This window comes from Neopelma chrysocephalum, unplaced genomic scaffold (genome assembly GCF_003984885.1).
Source record: "Neopelma chrysocephalum unplaced genomic scaffold, ASM398488v2 Primary Assembly neopelma1_122, whole genome shotgun sequence".
NCBI classification, from domain to species: domain Eukaryota; kingdom Metazoa; phylum Chordata; class Aves; order Passeriformes; family Pipridae; genus Neopelma; species Neopelma chrysocephalum.
This window is the reverse complement of record NW_020897784.1, coordinates 842,564-856,882: the sequence shown is the minus strand read 5'-3', so window position 1 is coordinate 856,882 and position 14,319 is coordinate 842,564.

The following is a 14,319-nucleotide window of genomic DNA, read 5'->3' as shown; positions in this document are numbered from 1 at the left end:
AGGTGGGCACCCAGAGGCCCCCGGTCCTGCAGTGCTGTCTCTGGGGGTGAAAGAGTGAGATCCGGGCAGAGCCCCCTACAAGGAGCCTGGAGGCAGCTCCATAACAGCGCCTGTGGCAAGTGCCACTGGGATAAAGAGTCACACCATGGAAAAGACTCAAAGCCAAAAGGCCAGATCTGGAGAGCCACGTAGATCCTACTAAAATCACCTTTGGCGTTTAAATGCCCCAGTTTAAGTTGGGTGTTTAGGTGGGAAGCGTAAAACCTCTGTGTTATGTCCTAATGGTTATATTAACAGAAATATTACTGAGATTGCCAAACCCACTCCCTGGGTGAAAGCAGCTGTTGCGTGTGCGGGTCTGATGTTTGGTACCTGGAGTTCTGTCCATCCTTCAGGGGCTCAGCACCAGCATCCCTCCCAGGAAATTGCTTCTTCCCCTGCTGAGCTGAGCTTCTGTGGCCTGAGAGGAATGTGAAACAATTTTACACAATAACAAAGTAGATAATTTTTTCTCTTCCTGTGTGGATCTCCACTCCTGAGAGCAGCCTGGACAAAGGTGATACTTTTGATGTGAGTGTGATGAAATCGTGTCAGGCCGGGTCTGTACTTGGCTGGAAATAGTGGTGGGAAGGGATGAACCCTGTCTCTCTGGCTGATCCCAAGGGCAGGGAACTGATGCCTGCTGAGGATGCTTCTACTGCTGTTATCAACCCCATTGTGATCATTTCAGCCCAGGGTGTGGAGTGAAACCTGCGTGGGTGCACCCTGAAAGAAAAGAAGGGCAAAACCACTCTGGAAAGCAAGGATCAGAGGATCAAGAGAGAAGGACAGAGGTGGAGGAAGGTGAAAAAAACCCAGATAATATTGATACAATTGTTCTTCCAGAAGAACAATACCAAGTGTAATGAATGACAAAAATGTGTGGGATATAAGAGAGCACTACACTGTCTGTATTTGACTGTCCCCACACCAGAGGGTGGCTGGGAGGGATCACACACATGAGTACCTGTGTCAAGGAATAAGCAGGGTCCGGTTCATTCTCCTCGACAAGCACCGTGAGTGTGAAACAAATCTGCTTTTCCCCATGAGCTGGGTGCTGGACATCAGGGGAGGGTGTACAGCTGTGCAATGGTTTTTGAAAGATAAGTCTTCTCTGCTTTTATGTAACCTAATCCTCAACAAGCCCAAGCTCTTTGCTTAGTGCTGGTATATATCTGAAGGATTCAATCAATATTCAGCTTCTAATAACCCCCAGCCTCTTTCCAGCTAACCTCTCCCTCTTTCCAGCTAACCTCTCCCTGTGTTCCAGTCAGCTCTGAGACCTGACAGAACTTATCTTTCTGGTTTCTTTTCTGATTTGTTTTATACTAATTGTTTGGCCTAACTTCACTGGGGCATGACCTTGGCTGCAAAGTGCCTTTAGCTCTGACCATCTCCGTAGTGGAGCAGTTCTGTAAAGAAGACCAGGATGGTCCTGGTTGTCTGAGACAGAGCTAAAAGCATAGAACCATGGAATGGTTTGGTTTGGAAGGGACCTTAAAGCTCATCTCATCCCACCCCCCTCTCATGGGCAGGGACACCTTCCACTAGCCCAGGTTGCTCCAAGCCCCGTCCAACCTGGCCTTGGACACTTCCAGGGATGGGGCATCCACAGCTTCTCTGGGCAACTGGTGCCAGGGCTTCAGCACTTTCACAGGGAAGAATTTCTTCCCAACATCTAATCTAAATCTCTCCTCTTTTAGTTTAAAACCATCCCCCCCTTGTCCTGTCACTGTAGGTGTTCATGCCCAGATTGGAGGGATTGCAGCTGCAGTGATCATGAGCCATCACAGTAAGTACTAATGAAAGATGAAAGAGGAAAACAGTTACCATATTTTAGTTTATTGTGTTCTTTTTTATTTGAGAAAAATAGGGCAGTTAGGTGATTTTTTCCCTCCTTTTTTATCATCTGTTCTGCTTTTTTCAGTTGGAAAAAAAATATCAGCACTGCATGACTGATGGGAATCTTTGCAAACCCAGATTTGGGAATCCCCTTCCTGTAGGTTAAAAGAGGAAATAGGCCAAACTGAATTTAATTCTTCCACATATTGGTATTGTCTTACAAATATTTCAGTGTTCTCTTTTTTTTTTTCTTTCTCAAAGCCTCCCATTCTAGGCACCAGGACACCTGTGAGAATTTCACATGTTCATTCAAAACAATACATTTGGTTCTGTTGTTGTGAATGACTAAGGAAATCTTCAACCTGTGAGCAAAGTTTAACCTAAACTGTATAATGCATGGAAAATAAGTGCCCACATTGATTTTTTTTCTTTTAAATCTCATTATTTTTAAACTAGTTATAGGACTTTGAAAGATTTGATTTATGCTTTTCAAATGCTCTGACCTGAAATAACACTCACACTGCTCCAACTGTCCTTTCAATTCTGCCAGTGCAGTTTAGCAGTGGGGCAAACCCTGGACTGCCAGTGGTTCAGTCACACTGTGAGATTTTAGCCTCCTTTAGAAATGTTACAGCACCATGACAGGAGAGGGATCAGACCCCTTGCCAAAGCAGAAATGCAGATGGTATCACCCTGTGAGTGCAGTGAGCATTCTTTTCAACTTAGATGACAAATCAAATCAGAGATTAGGCTGGGCTGCAGTGTTACAGTGTGCCCTGGTCCAGCTTCAGCTGAGGTTTTCACACGTTTATCTGCTGTACTCACTACCTGCTCTGATTTGTGTTAACAGCCAGTGGGAAATGGATTTTTGACCTGTCCCTCAGCTCTGAAAGCAGCATTATCCTGCTGCTCTGGATTTACTGGGAATACTCCACTGCACCAAGTATCAGCCAGACTTTGGTGAGAAAATCATGTTTTGGTGTTACTTTGTCAAATTTCACAGAGGCACTTGGGCAGCTGCAGCCTGTCCTGGCACTGCCTCAGCTCCACTCCTGGGGCTGCAGCGGGTGTCTCGTGTGGCATCATGGCCTCAAGCTGTGCCAGGGAAGGTTCAGGTTGGACATCAGAAGGAATTTCTCCACGGAAAGGGTTGTCAGGCATTGGAAGGGGCTGCCCAGGGAGGTGGTGGAGTCACTGTCCAAGGAGGTGTCCAAGGAATGACTGGACATGGCACTCAGTGCTCTGGGCTGGTTGACAAGGTGGGGATACGTCATAGGTTGGAGTCGATGGTCTTGGAGGTCTTTTCCAACCTGAAAGATTCCATGACTCTGTGGTTCTGTTGAAGGGGATCATGGCAGCAGGACCACACGGTTGGCACTTTGAGCTGAGTGTGCCTCAGTTTCCCTCAGTGTGCCCTCCCAGAGTTGCTGCACTGACAAGAAGTCCCCCAGTCCTACTGAAGCTGGTGGAGCTGCACACCCAGAAAAACATTTCTTGGGAAATGGATTTGATTTAGTCTGACTAAACAGTAATGTCGAGCCCAAGGGGCCATCATGGATTAATTGAACGCATTCTCTTTTCCAGCTGGAGATAGTTCTACATGCAACATGAGAAGTTTTTATGTTTCCCCAGGATTTCTCTGTGCCTGGTCATGCTGTCATGGCCCCAGAGCACAGACTTTGGCTGCAACCCATGTGCTCAGTGGATATGATACCTTCAGAAAATGCTGGATGTGCTGTGTCTCTGTGATACAGCCTCTGTGGCTGCACTGTGGGTCTGGGGCTTCTCCAGGAATTTGGATGAAACTTCCTTGAATGTGCAACTCTGCAACTCTTCCTTTCTGTCCTTTCTCAGAAGCACTGGACAAACAATGTGTGCACATTCACTTCTATCAGTGAATTCCTGAAAAATGTGACAGCCATAACCCTGTGCCTGTCTGTGCCGGGTTTGGGATGACCTGGGATTTCCCAGCACTCAGACTGGCAATGGCAGGGTGCTGCATGGATTTTAGTGAGGTGCTGACTAAAGTATTGGCCCCTCCTCATCCCCAGCTCACAGGACACCCCTGTGGGTGGGAGGATTCTGAGGGCACGTGTAAAGTGAGAGTGAAACAGTCAGATTTCATCACTGAGGGGACAATGCTTCACCAAGACTTCATTATTTCAGTACCTGGGTTCATCTCCTCCTTTTCTGAGTGCAAATTCATTCTGTTTCACACATCCATCCTCAGTCCTGTGTGCTCACCCTGTCTTTAGATCTGGCTCCTTCCAAAAGTGTAGGGCCTCTCTGACTGTCCCAGGAGGCAGAGACACTCCCTCCCAAATGCCTCCTTTATGGAGGCCAGAAAACCCAACCAGATGCCAGTCTGGACAATTCCTACATAGGAACAGGGCAGACAAGGGTGGGGACTGGCAGTGAGTTTTCCTGCTCTGATTTAAGCTGTACCCTGTGACCACCAGCCCTACACAGCCCATTCCAGGCTGGGTCAGGGGGTGCCTCAGCAGTGTGGGGGCCTTGCTCCTCAGTGACAGGTTTTGTTCTGTGGCTCTGAATGACTCTTTCTGTCTCTAATATAATTGATTTTATTAATTACTTTACATTCTAGATGCAGGATCTGGAGCTGGTCTTGGGCATCGGCTGGGAGCTGGTGAAGGGAGGGGGTTTGCTCACAGCAGCTGACAGCAGAAGGAGCAGTGAGTTCCTTAACATGGATTTCACTTTCTCGTACAGTGAATTGCACAACCCAGGTGAGCAGGGACAGATCTGTCCCTCCTCTCACCTCTGACATGGCTGTGCCAGCTGCAGCCTTTATGGTCACCTGCTCGTGACTTCCTTGGTCGTTTGCCATCTAAAATCTTCATTAGCTACAGACACCAGTGTTACCCCAGGTACTCCATCCTTTACTTCCATTCTTTCCTCATCGCCTCCCCCAAAATGAGCACCTGGGATTCCTCTTGGTCAGGTCAGATGAAACAGCACCAGGAACACCCATGGCTGGGCTCAGGGCCAGGGCTAAGTGTCAGAGGGAGGGATGGCGTGACACAGTTAATTATTCACAAACACGGCCCCTTCCCTCCCTTCCTGGTGCAGGGGATGGGATTGATTTGGCAGCTCAGGGTTCTCCTGAGGGCGAGGTGGGGAGGTGCCTCCCAAAGAGGGATTGATTCCCTGACCTCTGCACAACCTGGGGCTGTGGCAAACGAGGGCCCAGGGACACCTGTCACAGGAACTGGGCTGAATGTTGGTGTGCTGGTGCAGGTCCCCCTTTGCATTGGTGATGTCTTCGGGCTGTTTTGGTGCTGCGGGAGAGGGTGAGAGGTTGGTCTGTGTTTTAATCCTGGCATGACTGAACATAGGAGGAAACTGCTGAGGACATAACACGTTACACAAGAAGAGTCACCCTGGCTCAGCCATTTGCCTCTGAGCTCTCTCATGGTGGCCCACAGGAAATGCCTTGGGAAATGTGGAGTAAGGGCCTGTATAACAGCACCACTACCCTGGGATATTCTTCCCCACCTTCAGTGATTCCTGCCTTAGAGGATTCCTGAACCACCAGCCTGTATTTTCTGATCCCAGACTATGATCAGGCTATGGGGTTTTGTTTGTCTCTTTGCTCCTGCCCCATTCCCCACAGGTATCTCAACTCCTCACCAGCGGCCGGGAGGGTAACACAGAGTCTCCTCCTGGATCAGGAGTCCTGTATTGTTACAGGAACAAGTGGGTTTTGTGTTGGCAAGGAATTACTTCCAAATTGTCTTGACAGGGATCATGTGTTTTGGTTTAATCTTCCTTTGCAACACTGGGTGCAGTTCACTTGGGATCACTGGATATGGTGCAACCCTTCTCCTCGAGCTGACAGGTCTGACACCCGGCCCAGGGCTGCTGGACTTTTCCAGGGCCTCCTATTGCACAGCCCTGACCTTTGGCTGGTGCAAAATGCACTGTCAGCTCTGCAGAGGCTGGGGAGGGACAAGGTTCATGACATCAGGTAAAGCAGCACCTTCATTAGTCTTTTGAAGAAGGTGGATGGGGAAGAGAAACAGGGGATTTGTTCTTTTTTTTTTTTCCTCTGTAGCCTGGGAAGGGAATGACAGGTAAGAAAAACTGTTCTATAAAGTAGAGCTGGCAAGAATGAGGAAAACCAGTCCTTTCCTGTGCTGTGTGCTGAGATTTTTGTTGGTTTAGTCCTGACTGTGGTCATGCTGTGCCCAGACAGGCTCATCTGGCCATTCAGGTCTGGTTGTCATGGGCTGTGTTGTCACTAGTCCACAGCTGCAGGAGCAGCCAGCACCGTGTCCTTTCCTGCCTGAATGTACTGATGTGAACTAAACACATCATGGGAACAGTAGAAGACATTCAGAGTGGAACTGGGTTCACTAGACTGGGTTAAAATCAGAAACCACTGCAGCTCTCCCCGTAGCCCTCTCCCTGCCCCATGTCCAGGGAACAGAGGGTCACCCTGGAGCAGAAGGGGGATTCTCAGCCCATTTCTATTTCCTGGGCAAGCCGAAGATCCACAAGCCCTGTCGGGAAAGGGAGGCAAACCCTGCTCTGCCTCGGGGTGGTGGGGGCAGCGCCCTGCGAAGGAGCAGGTCGTGGAGGTGGAAGTGCAGGTGAACCGGGATGCACAGGGGAGTGGGAACAGCTCGGTGCACATCGCTGGCCTTGGATGGCAGAGCCAGGCCCACACAGACCTGCACATTCTTCCTGGGTTTGGCAAGGACAGGGTGAATTTTTTTCGCAGTACTTGTGAGGCAGAGCCTGGAGCCACGGGGGCACGGCCAGGTTGTTCTGCACCACCCACATCATCACCGGGGGCAGGGGAGGGGACCCTCCCTCGGTGGCAGATGGGCATGGTCTGGGGGGGGCAGAGCCAGTCAGAATGTTTGTTGTCCTGGTTTTCTGTGTAAATCGTTTCTTTGTCTCATATCTTTTATTATTAGTATTGTTGCTGTTACTGGCGTTTTCTTATCTCGCTGTTTTCAGGAAACTGTTCTTATCTCAACCCGTGATTTTCACCTTTTGTGCCCTCAGTTCTCAACCCCATCCCCAGAGCAGAGTGAGAAGAGGAGGGAAAGGGAGGGGAGCGAGTGGCATCTAGTTTGGGAGAGTCTTGGTGGGAGTACTGAACTGGGGAGTACAATTCCTAAACCACGACAACCTTGTATCTCATCACACGGACCTGCACATTTTATCTCCAGTGCTGCACTCAGCAAACAGAGCAACAATTTGGGGAGAATGTTCCCAAGTGGAAATGGTTAATCCACTGATTTCAGGCCAAACCTCCACGGATTCTCCATGGGGCTTTTGGAAGGTTTACTGGGTGCCAAGAAATATCTTTCATTTAGAGTTGAAAACGATCCAACTAGACAGGGATGAATTAATTCCTGATCTAAACACTCCCTGACCCAGATGGGCTGGGAATTCTTAAATATGGGAATGGTGAGTGCAGAAGACATAGTCAGAGTAGTTTGAAAAGGTAAGGCATCACTGCCTTCCAGAACGCTGAACGTGTGCAATGGGTGTATCTCTAATGATGTGATTAAATCCTGTTTATACCTGGTCCTTCCCCCGCAGGGAGTGTCCAATTAAGTGCAGGATGTGCCTGAGTTGCCAGAGTGGAACCCCAAAGGGCTGGGTTCTGCTTTTGTTTTGCGAGGCTCCCTCCGTGACAGTCGGAGCACTTGCAGCAGTGTTTGTACACAGATTAGCATTTCACCAGCAAGTTTAATATCAGCATTCTCTGCCTCGACCACTTGTCTTTGTAACCACACTGTGCTATCAGCCTGGCTTCTTGGAAGTAATCCTTAAGTTTGGTTTAATGGCCTTCAATACATTCTCTGGTTTTAAATCTTACATTATTTGTTCATCCAACTGTTTTAATCCTGCTCCTGCAAGCATGGACTTGACTACCTGCCCTACTTTTTCTTGCTCTCTGCAAGCCCACATTACCGGGGCTGCTCCCGCCCCTGCACACTTTAAATGCTGCTTCAGCCCAGACTCTCCCAGTGCTGCTTCCTGCCCTTCCCTGCTGCTCTGTGGCACCAAACCTCCCCCTGACCTTTGTCAAAGCTGAAACAGCCTCTCCATCAACTGCATTTGTTTTTTCTTTACACTTCAAAGGTCTCCTGAATCACTCACCTATTGGCCCTGCCCTCTCTGTATTGAGGTGCTGTGTGTCTGTGCTGGATGGTGCCCCTGTTTCAAATGATGCCAGACTTTGGTACCTGTATTGGTTAAACTGCTTGGCCCAGGTTCACTTTGTTTCCTGGGATTAAACTGTCCCTAGCCTATAAATTTTGTGTTCTTCATCACCAACTTCTGGTTTAGGTACTGAAAACACATCTTGTCCTGCACTGCTACAGTAATTGGCCTCTTTTTTAGGGCCATGAATTGGCCTTTTTTTTTTGGGGGGCCACAAACATGCTCTGATGGCTGGAGCCCCTGTGCTCTGGAGCCAGGTGAGAGAACAGGGGGTGTTCAGCCTGGAGAAGGTTGAGCATTGGCACCAGAGCCAAACTGGGGCACCTGTGGCTGCAGCAGAGATCGAGCTGCCATGGACACGGAGCCCCCAAATTGCTGCTGACTCCCACAGCTACAGCCCTCCCTCCCGGGTATTCCTGATCCAGGGAGGTTCCTCCCTGAAGCTGCTCCTCTCTCCAAGCATCCTTTCTCCTTGGCAGTTGGGTTCTGTTTGCTGAGTCCTGGCATTTTTGGCTTCCTGCCCTTTTTGGTGCCAGTCCCTTGGACTTGCCACGGCCTGGCAAGGAGAACTGAGTCATCCTGCTTGTTTTAGAGAACAGAGGGCACAGGCTGCTCCCTTCCCAGGAAAGCATGCGGCAACAAGTTCTTGAAGCCACGTCCTCATGTTCCACTGCCAGATATTCCAAATTAACCAGTGATTCTGCAACGAGCCTCAGTTCTGGATGTTTGCCATGGAAAGAGCCTGCTGTTCACAGCATTCCAGGCAGTGTGCAGAGCCAGCTGCTCCGGGAGGGGAAGGATACCTGTGCTGACATGGCTTTGCCCATTTTCCCTTGCTCTCAGGGCATCTCCAGCTGGGTTGGAACAATGGCAGAGGGGACTCTGGCAGCAGCAGAGAGGAATGCTCTGCCTCTGCACTCACATCAGCGTCTCCCTTCCTCCAGGGAATTCAGAGCCTCCTGGAAGATAAGGAACATGAAAGGGGGAGCAGAAGCCCAGTTGAGCATACACACACTCCCTGCTGCTTACCCAGCAAGGGAAGGTGAGGGATGATGAGGATGAACACATCCAGGAGGGAACTCTCCCAGCAGCAGCCTCTTGACCCAAGGTTGGAGATCCCATCAACTCACAAATTGCCCTGGAAGACTTGCGAAGGACAGACCCTGCCTGCAGCTCTGCCCTGTCCTGCCAGACACACCCCGGGGCTGCTGGAAACACATGGCTCTGGCTCTTTGCCTTGGCCTCCTCTGCCTGGGCAGCACATGCCCCATGCCAGGCCCAACTGCATTTCTGGGCTACCAACCTGCCCAGGGCTGTGCCCTCCAGCCCATGACTGATAGAACTGTGCCACGGAGGGAAGGGCAACTGTGTCTTGCTCCAGGCAGAAGCTGTATCTGGATAGTTCATGTCTGAACCAAAACCAAAACTGAAGCCCGCAGGAAGTGGCCCTGTGATGCTGAAGGGACAGATCCTTTGCCACAGGCTGTTTGCACCCCTGTAGCTCTCCCACTGTTGGATGTGCAGGACTTCAAAAGTCGAATTGCAGCAACCGCTGGGTTGGACTGTGCCACGCTGGATTCGGTTTTAGGAAAAATGCAAGAAATGTTTTTTCCAGAACTGTTTCCCTCTCTCAGAACATGGAAGTGTTATGTCAGCAACCCCAGAACCTGATCACTCTTCCTCAGGGATTGCACGTGGGGAGCGAAGCACTTGATTTTACTGTGCACAGTAAGGTCGTTTTCAGACGCTGGTTCACTCACTCCAAAGCACAATCCAACACTCCTGCAAAAACTGGCTTCTCTCCCCCACCCAGGGGCACAGCCCCACAGCTCAGCAACTCTCACCTGGATTGCTGGGCTGCCATCTCCCCCTTCCCTCCCCTCCCCGGCACTGAGGGGCCCTGCTGTGCTCGTACCAAAGCTGCCCTGTACAGACCTGGCTGCCTCACAACTCAGCACACAAGTATTTATGCTGAAATGCATAAAAGTGTTGGTTGAAAGGAGAACAAAGCTGGCTTTTATCAAAGCCCTCGTGTACTCTCTGCACTTTTATGGCAAGTTCCACTCATCTGCTGTGGTTTCCTTCCATGTCCCCAAGCAGCTGTGAAATACTTGGTGGTTTTTGGCAAAATACTTGGTGGTTTAGTGTTTCTTTGATTCTAGAGTTTGGCCTGTATTAACCTGACTCTGCAGGAGGCAGGGAAGCTTTCCCTGCACCAGTTGTCCAAGGACCCTGAAGCTATTTCCTCTCCATTGTTTCCTTTCCTCTTACTTTTGTTCCTGTAATGTCAGACACATAAAATGACCTTCAGAGAAATTCATAATACATTTCAGAGATCCCTGTTGCCCCAAACACTCCCCCTGCAGCGCTGCCTGTGCTGATGGGGCGGCCCCTGTTCACACAGAGGTTTTAGGGAAAGCAGCAAGGTGAGCTGTGCAGGACAGGGACCACCACAACCACCCCTCCTGGCCAAGCTGGCCCTGCTTTCATCAGCTCACAGCTCTTCTCTGAACTCTGCTGAGCCCCTCCCCTCTGTACCTGCAGGCAGCAGGTTCCACAGAGTGAGTGCAGGTGTTGCAACAATCACACTTTAACCCCTCCTGGCTGCCTCTATGTGGACCAGCTGGATGAAAGAGCCCTGGAACACAGCAGGGAGGCAAAACAGCAAAGTCTATCAAGCTACTGCTTCAAAATCCATATTGTCATCACTGCTCTGCCACAGATTTCCTCAGCAAGAGGTGAGGAATCAAGGAGAGACCTCAGGTGTTGGCAGGCCCAGACACCAAGGCCTTTTGCTGACTTGCAGAGCTGGGGAAAGAGGGAGCATTGAATTCCAGTCCCTGCTCCAAGCACCACTTACCTGATCAGTGAAATGCACTTAATTTAGGGAAGAGTGTGATTGTGAGTCTGTGCAAGGCGTGACTTGTGGCAGGTCCCCAGGACAGCTCAGATGATCTCACAGCCTCTGGCTGCTGAAAGGGGGAAGACCTTCATCCTACCACTGCCTCTGGATTATCTCACAGGCTGCAAAGCTCAAATTCCCATGGGTCAGCCCACCAGCCCAAGAAAAGAAGCTTTAGCCTATGTTATCAAACTGAACATGCAAAGGGTTCAGCAGCTGCTCGAGGAAGAGGCTTGGGTGGGAACAGGAGCAGAGGGGTGAAGCTACACAGGGTGCCACTGTCAGCCAAGCCCAGACCACAGCTCTGGGGCTGTGAACTCATCTCAATACCAGAGCCAGAGTAGAGCAAGGTCTGCTTTTAACCATACTAAACACATTTATGCAATATAAACACCTGACCCATACAAACAGGCACGCCTTAAATCCACACTGGGAAGCAATTAGACAAAGTTGTTATTATTTGTTCCCCCTCCCCAAGGGGCACAGGTTTATTACTGTTCCCTGTCGTGGCACTGCTACAGCTCAACATAGAGTGGTCTTAGGAGTCAAGTCTATGCAGCCATTAAATAGAAGAACCCATTTTCAAATTAATTTAAAGTGACTTGCATGTGGAAATAAGGGTTTCTGCTCTGTCTTGGTGCTGATAGAGAAAAATGGGCTGCAAGAGATGAGCCTGTCCAGGTCTTTATGTAAGTGCTTCCTGTGCCTGAGGGTTGTCTATCCTTCTTTTTCTAGGAGTTACTGCAGGTAACTGGAAAACAGTGTTTCAACATGCTGGATAAAAAGCAGTGAAAAGATGATGTTTATTTGTAAGTCTCTCTGAATTTTTATTAGCTCTCGCTGACACAGGAACAGCACAGCACTTCAGCAGCTCCCCAGCCTGGTGGTGTGTCCAGTGCAGGAGCAGCAGCTCTTCCCCCATGTCTGCTGACCAGGACATTTATCCCCCAAAGCTCCACAGGAGGCTGAAAAGATCCCAAGATCTCACGGCACAAAAGCTTCGTCTCAAGAATTCCCATCAGACTGTTCATTTCTTCTTAGCATTTCCACACTCTGTGCACTCCTATTCTATATTCAGGAGTCAGCAGGAAGCACACCTGGATTCCATGGAGGACTCACCTCCCCTCTCCCACCAAAGGGCAGCAGGAGCTCCCAGCACTCAGCACTGAGCAGTGCTGCACTGAGGTGGATTCAAATTGCTGCCATTCTGATGTGAAGGCCTTTGACCCAAGGTCTCCCACCCATCCAGAGGTGTTCTACTAACTGGGAAAGCTGCCACCACCCCCCAGCTCCGTCCCAGTGCCACCCACTACTCCCCAGTATCAGCACACACGTACTATTTTTTGAAGGTCATTTACTCAGCGTTAGCCAAGGTGATTTCCACAACCTGTTCTGCACAGCGGTGCCTTCAAAATGAAGCTTGTGCAGCACATGTTATATTTAAGTAACACAGACTATAACTGGGGCATTACAGGTCAAAACATGTTCCCCAACAGACAACAATCCAAGTGAAAGTGTGAAATTAGTGACATGATCCCACCATTTTGCTGTGCCTGTGCAGAACCCAAGCGAAGCTCTCCTGCCTTTTGAGGTTCATCTCCTTGATGAACCTGTTGAGTCACGGGGCTGAGGACTAAGAAACAGGAAGGGCAGGAGGGAAGCAGCAGTTTTCATGTCAAACGTGCATCTGACACATTTAACAAGGGCACAGCACAGGATTCGCCTCCTGCTCCAGCAAGAGCCTCAGCCCCCAGACTACAGTTCTGCTCCTCTCCCTCCTCTGAAAAATCCTGACTGCCCACAGCAGAGGTTCCTGATGGAGCAGCCCCAGCACAGCCAGCACCTTGGTTGTTCTACATTAAGGCAGAGTCTCCAAATCTTAAAAGCGCAGGTGCTCAAATCCTGCAGGGAGAAGAGGCTTGTTTCTCCCTCTCCCGCTGTCAGGAGGCCTTTCTGGGAGCCTTGCCCAAGGCTGTGGCTGCCTTAGAGACTCCTGCCAGCCAAACTGCTTCATTAGAGGAGAGAGGGAAAGGTCCCTCCCACAGCCTTTAGGCAGGTATTTTAATCTGCAGGTAAAACCCACCTTGAGTTTGGTGGCCCAAACAACTCCATCATCCCAGCGCGGTGACAGCTGCACCTTCCCAGCTGGGTGGGTACCCAAGTGTTCATGAGCAGAGGCACAGCACCAGGGACCCCAGAGCATCCCTGGAGAGCTGCTCTGTCACTCAGTCTGGAGTTTGCAATGGAGAATGAACTGGGCCACGATGAATGCAGGTAACAGCTGCTGCAGCCTCCTTCCATTTTCAGTCAGCTTTGTGCCCAGCTTTTAAAAGGCAGAGACCAAAACTGGTCACAACATACCAGACTACTCTTCCCAGGTGCTTTTACAGAAGAGAAACACTTTCCTGACTTCTTTTAACACATACACAAGTGGCTACTATGACATGCTTCAGCACTGACACACACAGTCACTGCACACTGTCCAATGATTCAGATCCTTTTCAGGCTGGAATCTCTTCACTCTTGCTGCCTGAAAACACTATGATCTGGCACATTTTCTTTATTTGCTGCTCTCTCAGCCGCTTTACCTGTATTGTGTTTGGTTTCCAGGTACTCAGTTAATAGAACTGCACACGTTAGCTGGAATGCCTTACACTCACTTCAGGTGCCACACGCTCTCACAGCGTACAGCTGTCAGGTGGGATGAGATTCTGGAGAATGTAAATGTTAGGCCTTGGGGCAGGGAACATTCCTTCTGAAAATCAGCAGAAGATTCAGCCCTAAACCCTGCAACTGCTCTGGCTGTAGGTCAGACAATTTTAGCTGCCACGACGACTCTGTGCAGCAGTTGTGTCCTCCCCTCGCCCCTTCCCAGTGCCCACATTTACACGGTGTCACAGAGCCAGCAGCTTGAGAGGCATCTCAGCACCTTGGAGCAATGAGGGAAGTGACAGAGCAGACAGTGGCAGATCAGGTTATTTGGCAAAACTGTCATGGTGAGATGTCCCTGCAGGTCACAGGGGACCCTCCCACCACCACCATCCTTCCTGTGTGGGAGAGGAGCTGGCTGTGCCAGGGCTGCGCTTCCTGGCGCTGCCCAGCCTGTGGACCTGGCACGTGAGGTGACCAGTCAGGCTGTGGGTCAGTCACACCACAGGGCAGGCAGGCTGTGCTCAGTCAGACACTGGGGTGCCCAGCCAGGCTGTGGTCAGTCAGACAGTGGGTTGACCAGCCAGGCTGTGGTCAGTCAGACACTGGGGTGCCCAGCAGGGCTGTGGTCAGTCAGACACTGGGGTGCCCAGCAGGGCTGTGGTCAGTCAGACACTGGGGTG